Source organism: Papaver somniferum, chromosome 1, assembly GCF_003573695.1.
Source record: "Papaver somniferum cultivar HN1 chromosome 1, ASM357369v1, whole genome shotgun sequence".
Taxonomy (NCBI): Eukaryota; Viridiplantae; Streptophyta; class Magnoliopsida; order Ranunculales; family Papaveraceae; genus Papaver; species Papaver somniferum.
In genome coordinates, this window is record NC_039358.1 from 163889497 (window position 1) to 163897401 (window position 7905).

General features: G+C 35.0%; 1 non-coding gene across 1 annotated transcript; it reads right to left on the minus strand.

Moving 5' to 3' along the window:
- Positions 1–2341: 2341 nt before the first annotated feature.
- Positions 2342–2415, minus strand: TRNAT-AGU. The gene has a single exon. It is a non-coding gene; the product is annotated as a tRNA-Thr (tRNA).
- Positions 2416–7905: the final 5490 nt, after the last annotated feature.

Consider the following 7905-nt stretch of genomic DNA (forward strand, 5'->3'; position numbering starts at 1 on the left):
ATGCACAAAAGATGAGTTAAATGCCAAGAAAAATATATAGAAATATGCACTTTTTAGCACTCATCACTTAATCGAGTCTAACAATACAGAAAATTGAGAACAAAATAGACACATAAATGCGTCTATCACTTATAGATTGAAGCAATCAGGCGGATGTGGTATACCCGTCTAAGTGACTATTTGATTTGGAGGGAATAGACAAGTAAGTTATTTTTCGTTGCGTACTCACAAGAAAGTTCCTGATTTGGAATTGTAGCTATCTATGTCGATGGTACAGACATAATGGGTACTCTTGATGTAATAAGAGGCCTTAAAAGCTATTTGACATCCGAATTTGAGATGAAAAATCTAGGGAAAGCTCGATCGAATACTGAGCTTGTGGTATATTATTCCACCGGTTTGCATATGTCTAAATTGGTCAGGCAATCTAACAAAGACATGCATCCTGATAGCACTCCCATGATTAATCGAGGTTCAAATGTAAGTAAGTGACCATTTCGTCTAAAGAAAGATGACGAAGATGTGTTGGGAGATGAAATTCCCATATCTAAGTTCAATAGACGCATTGTTGTACTTAGTATAATAATGTACTCGATTAAATCTTACATCCTCGGTGAACTTGTAAGCTAGATATAGCTTAGCGCCAACGCAACGTCATTGGAATGGTACAATGAATGTAATCATGTACTTAAAAGTAACCATTGACATGAGTTTGTTTTATCCCTGAAAGGACATAAAAGGAATGCTAAAGGAACTGCAATCCAAAGGTTGTTGATTATGAAGGAACAATAATATATCTTCTCCAACGAAAGTAATCAGGGGGAGATATGGTAGACTATTTTCTAAGTCATTATCGATATTCAGTTTCGAAAAGTACATGACTAAAGGAACTGTTTGGAACAACTCTGAAAGTAATCAGGGGAGATGCCGACATCAGGGGGAGGATCCAAGGATATGATGTCGACATATTTTACTTCGAAATTGAAGATGTGTTGTACTCTTTTTCCCTTCGATCGAAATAGTTTTTCCCAAAGGGTTTTGTCACTCGACAAGGTTTTTAGAGAGACAACACTAAAATCATCAAATATGTTGAACGTTGCAGACATAAAGATCGCATCGATATTACTGAAAATATCTGAATCAAAGAAATGAAACGCGATAGTCTGTTAACAACGTAACTTCCAGAAACAACAACATGGTCTTATAAACATTCAAGTTACAAAAGTAAAGTGTGATAAACTCCTTTTGACTGCATTAGACTAATGATAATTGTATGACATCAGGGGGAGCATCTAAAGGTGTGTTGAACTCTTTTCCTTCACCGAGGTTACTTTTTTCCATAGGGTTTTGTTGCTCGGCAAGGTTTTTAATGAGACAACAACAAACACCGGGAAGTAATTGCCCATCTAAGGCCATTGCCTTTCCCACGAGGATTTTCTGTCTTAGGAGTTGTGAATAAACTAGTCAACTTTAACGGAGCAAAGTGATCATCTGCAGCGGATCACCTTTACTTAAATCTGTCATGTTGTACTCTTTTCCCTTCGTCAAGGTTTTATCCCACTGAGGTTTCCTTGTCAAGGTTTTAACGAGGCAACATATTCGAGTCCAACTATGTTCTAATTTTTCTTAATATTGTACTATTTTTCTTTAGTTCAGGTTTTATCCCTCTGGGTTTCCCTGACGAAGTTTTAACGAGGAAATTAACTTAGACTCGGCGATCTTTAAAGATTTTATTGCATGTGACGAACTATATGTAAAATACGATACAACATGTGAAGTACCACATGTGAAGAGTTGTACCAAGGTTTTATCCCACTGGGTTTTTACTTGTCAAAATTTTAATGAGGCGATTGATTTCGGCACAAGCCATCAAGGAGAGGACGTCATTTGAAGAAATACATTCAAAGCACTATATGTGAAGCACTATGTATAAAGTTTTGTTATTGAACCGCACAAGGGGGAGTGTTACAGGGCCTACGGTCCATGGATGTGCGGTCCATGGGTTATCCATTTATATGTATATAATGTAACCTATGTAATAGAACTACTAATCTCCCAATAAGATTGTTCTTCTCCTTCCTCTTATCTTTATCTATTTCACCTATAATTCTCCTAAAACAGTCATAAGATTTTTGACTGGTTAAGTCTAAGTACTTAATTTCTGGGACGCGAGATAGGGTTCAGTTCTTGTCAAAATAAATAACCATTGTTTTTTAAAAAATTGGATTAGAGCCCAAAGGTTACAAATATTAAAGTTTAAACCTCAAAAAGATGTACTACTTACAAGCCCAAGAAGCTAGGGGAAAAAAAAATCTCCCCGTCCAAAAACTTTTATCAAAATTGTTTTCATTGAGAGTTGAACTCAAGACCTCCCGCTTACTAAACGGGTGCTCTAACCAACTGAGCTATGAAAGCTTGTTAGTGACTAACGGTTTACTTTTATACATGTACATGCTTACTAAAAGAGGCTTCCAATTGATTTCAATTGTTTTGCACGGTATTTTAATATTTAATTATATTTAGTTTTTAGAATTATATCCAGTAAAATTTAATAATATCTGGAAAAAATATGGTTTAGTCCAAAATCTCATCCAAGTAGACTGGTTTGTGCTAACTCATTCAATGAGATACAATTTAGTCCTTTAGTTATTTAAAATATGGATAATATACTAATAACCTTCACAATTTACAATTAAGTCAAAATATTCATAGTTTAGTCCAAATTGACTCATCATAATGTGTTTGGATGTTACCATCGTCTCTCCTTTTACCGGGGCGGGGGGGGGGGGGGGGGGGTACACTCTTTTGTTCCTGGCCAGACAATTTCCAATGTTTTTGCTCATAAGTGTAATAAATATGTGGAAAAATGCGGTGCTCAAGGATTAGGTTTTGGGGTCCTTGCTTTCACAACTTTAGAGGAGCTTGGTGGTGACACTATAAATTTTCTGAAAAGGCTGCGAAATTACATGGAGAGTCATGATGTGGGTGTCAGAGTAGGAGATTTCCTTTTCCATAGATTAGGAGTGGTCATTCAGAAGGGGATTGGAGCACAGCTTGTTGCTCGGCTCCCATCCAATTTCTTGTAGTTTTCTTCTTGTTTTTGTTTTATTATATAAAAGTAATAAAAATAATAATTTATGTTTCGAACTCGTCCAAAATTCACAAACTTTATATATTCAAAAAGCTCTTTATGAGATCTATAAAAAGAGTTCCCATATGACTATGAAATTTTCATTTATAAATTTTCTTCATTTTTGCTTCACTATTATCTCATATGTACAAAAAGCTACACATGCACAAAATTTTCATAAGCTTATGTACTACTTTGTGCAAACCTACAAATGTTTATCATTCATGATCACACACAAACCTACTTTTTCCTAGAAAATACATTGGTGCACCAATATATAATCTTAGAAACATTGAATAAATCGCCCACTCATACCAAAAATAGATTTATCTCATGGGAATTGGACTGGTGTACAACTACTTGCACATCTATAAAAACCTAGCAAATCCAACATCCACACCCAAAAAATATGGCATATATTCATAAGACAGGACAATGGTGTACATCTATGTACACATCTACAAAAATTTAGAAAATCAAATATTCATACTAACAAAATAGGCAATATATTCATAAGAAGGGACAATGGTGCACAATTGTGTACACATCTATGAAAATATAATAAATCCAATATCCGTACCTATAAAATATATCATATGTCAACGAGACGGGACAACGGCGTACAACTATCTACACATCTATAGAAATTGAAAATCCAATATCCTACACACAAAACAAGCAATATATTCATTAGACCGACAATGGTGTACAACTATGTACACATCTACAAAAAACTAGCAAAATCCATCATCCATAGCCATAAAAATGCCACATATCAATGAGACAAGACATGATGTACAACTAAATACACATCTAAAAAATCTAGAAAATCCAACATCCATACATACAAATTAGGCCAGATATTCAAGAGACTGGATAAGGTGCAAAAAATCACAATAATAAAACTACCCAATAACTAACCAAAAAAACAACATAAGTTACAACCACTCCTTCTTCTCCATCCCCAGCACCGATCATTACTTAATCTACTCCATCTCCACAATCCACCGCCACCTTCAATTACCTTTTATTTTCTTTTTTTGTAATTTTTCTTCTTGATACAATTTATGAAAAAGCGGGGGTACAACAACCTCACCCAATATTTCGATTAGAAATCTGTATGGACTAACTCTAATATACTTTTAAGAGAATCAACTAGACAGTCAGAATCAATCTTAATAAAAAAAGTATATCAAGGAGTTAATATCTCTATCTCTCGATTTGATCTTTACTCAAGCAAATTGAAATCTGCGAGTCTTTATCAAATACTAGAGAGATAAACTTGGATGGTACTAAATACTAATATACAAGTGTCAATCAATGTAAATCAACAACCAAAGGTTGGATATTCTAATTGATTGATCTTAATGTACAACCTGTGATATTTCAATCATATAACAAAATATAATGCGGAATAAAAATAACACAGACACCAGAAGTTTTGTTAACGAGGAAACCGCAAATGCAGAAAAACCCCGGGACCTAGTCCAGATTAAACACCACACTGTATTGAGCCGCTACAGACACTAGCCTACTACAAACTAACTTCGGTCTGGACTATAGTTGAACCCTAATCAATCTCACATTGATTCAAGGTATAGTTGCGCTCCTTGCGTCTCTGATCCCAGCATGATACTATGCACTTGATTCCCTTAGCTGATCTCACCCACAACTAAGAGTTGCTATGACCCAAAGTCGAAGACTTCAATAAACAAATTTGTATCACACAGAAAAGTCTATGATAATCGATAAATCTGTCTCCCACAGATAAACCTATGAGTTTTGTTCCGTCTTTTGATAAATCAAGGTGAACAGGAACTAATTGATAACCCGGACTTATATTCCCGAAGAACAACCTAGTATTATCAATCACCTCACAATAATCTAAATTGTATGGTAGTGAAACTAGATTGTGGAATCACAAACGATGAGACGAAGATGTTTGTGATTTCTTTTTATCTTGCCCTATCGGAGATATAATCTCAATTCAATTATTCAATTGAACTCGTACGATAGAAAATGGCAAGATCAGATCGCTCAACTACAAGAAAGTAGTTTCTTCTGGCTTCACAATCCCAATGAAGTCTTTCAGTCGTTAACCTACAGGGTCTCGAGAAGAAACCTAAGGTTAAAGGAGAATCGACTCTAGCAAAACCAACTAGTATCACACAGGAGGTGTGGGGATTAGTTTTTCCAGTTGCTAGATATCTCCTTTATATAGTTTTCAAATCAGAGTTTGCAATCCAAGTTACCTTTGTAACAAATCATTCAATATTCACCATTAGATGAAAAACCTTATTCAACCAAGCTAATATATGTCAACCGTTAGATCGAAACTTAGCTTGTCACACACAAATGAAATGTATTCATTTAGGTTTGAGTAACCATACCTAAACGTGTACACTTAGTTGGTTCACAAATAGTTAACCAATGGTTAGCCATATGAGCACTTTCATATTAACCGTATTCATCTTTCTCATAACTAGTTCAAATGACTCATAAGAACTAGTTCAATAGTTGTTCAATTGCTTAGGTATTTATTCATAGAAACAATTGAAACAAAATCGGTTTGATTCACTTGAATCAATTCATGAACAATATAGCCACGGTTTGCAAAGATTGCATTCCTTATAATTTATTGTTTTAAGCTCATGAACTACCGACTTAGCTACCGGATTTGAGTTTACAAACTCAGCAAAAAATTTCGGTTCGAAAACTTCCGTGGGTACGCGTACGGGTGTGCGTACCTCAGGCGACTGGTTTACTAGTTTGCAAACTTATAAACTCAGCAGAAATTTTCGGTTGGAAAACTTCCGCTGGTACGCGTACGGGTACGCGTACTCAACCTGTCTCCTTCACCAATACCGCATGCACACATATGCACGCACTTGGTTTCCGGCACATGGATTTATATACTAATGTGCGAACACACTATATATGCTTATATCCATGGTTGGTAATCTCAACTCTACATTTCAATCATTGAAACATTCTTCTATTATGTTATAACAATCGTTATTCACGACTATCATCATCAAAGCTATTTTAAAGATTGAAACGTCATCATGACTTTCGTCACGGGTAAAGATGAAAATGGTTAAAGCAAAAGCTCACCAACACATATTTCGAGAAAAAGATACGCGAGTAAACTCGGCTCGAAATAGCAAATGTGTATGTATGAAAACCATCATACTTATGCGACTTTGTCTCAAGAGTAGGAGATAGAATTAACTTTTGAGTGACAGATAATTTCAAGTCTCCACATACCTTTTTGTCGGATGAAGTTCCACTTGTTCCTCGAGTAGTCTTCGTCTTCGTAAGATGATCGCCATGAAGTCTGGAGCTCAACTACACTTAACTATCCTAGACCGAGACTTAGTCATAAGTAAACTAGAAATCAAGACATATAGTTTTGATCACTAATATTGACAAACATGCTTGAGATAGCAACGCATGCGAGTTCGACCGAGCAGTGCTCTAACAGTTTCCCCTTTTGTCAATTTTAGTGACAAAACTATCAATACATATGGATTACAAAATAGATAAAACTTTGTAGCTTCTCGTCCACATGCTTGATCTCCTTGGCGCTTTAACATTACTCGAAAACTTCGTCTTTTCCAAGTACTCCTATGATTCCAAAGGTTGTAAGTTCAGCATCATAGTTGTTGAAGTTTCGTAGTCATAACAATGAGAAAACAAAAGCTCTCGATCATTGTTATACAGTGTCATAGTATTATTGCACAGTATCAAAGTTCTCATATCACAACTTCGACAACAATACTATGGTGATATGTATCACTCCCCCTTAGTCAATACTTCGTCTCAACACGAAAACCACTCCCCCTTACATAATGATCCGAAAACCATATGTATTTGTAGTGTGAACTACATATTAATTCTCCTCCTTTTTGTCAAAAAAATTAGCAAAGGTACGAAAACGGGATCCTAATGAAAATTTTCATGGAGACACTACAAGACCAAAGAAAGTACATATCAACTTTGTTTAGATGCAATCATAAAGCCGAAGCTAAATGCATTCATCACGGAGTTTATAAAGATACAAAATAACTCCTCAAATATTCATAGCCGCACTCCCCACAAAGATATGGCAATTAAGCGCAAGTTCAAAAGAACTCTCCCCCATTTGATGTCATTCCCGAAAGAACAACAAGACCTACCTTATTTCTAGAGAAAAGAAGGATTTCTTTGGACACCAAAAACCACAAAATTATTTTGTATCCAAAATTCTCAATTAAACTAACCACAAGAGAACCCATGATTAACTTAATCGGAATACACAACCAAAATAACCACAAACGAACCTATGATTAATCTAGTTGGAAATGCTCACACAAGAAGACTTATGGAGCCGAAGAATATATACATAAAATATGGATTATAGAAGATCAATACTGCGGAATATTCAAGGATTCATTATATTTTCTATCACTATTTGCACAATAACATATAATAGATATAATCCTTGTAAACAAAATATTTTAACCTATCTTCCATCAATAAATGACATAATAGGCTTAACTTTTATTTGTCAAAAGTTCATCGATCTTGTATCAATACATGCATATCGACATATAAACGAGATAACTTTTGACAACATATGGGACAATAATAGTTCACGGACGCAAACACATATATCCCATAACACATTGCAATATATAAAACCATAAAGATTAATACTGCAAAAATCATCTTCCAAACCAAACTTCAGAATTTAAACAAATAAATCTAAAAACACGAAAATGAAAACGTTGGAC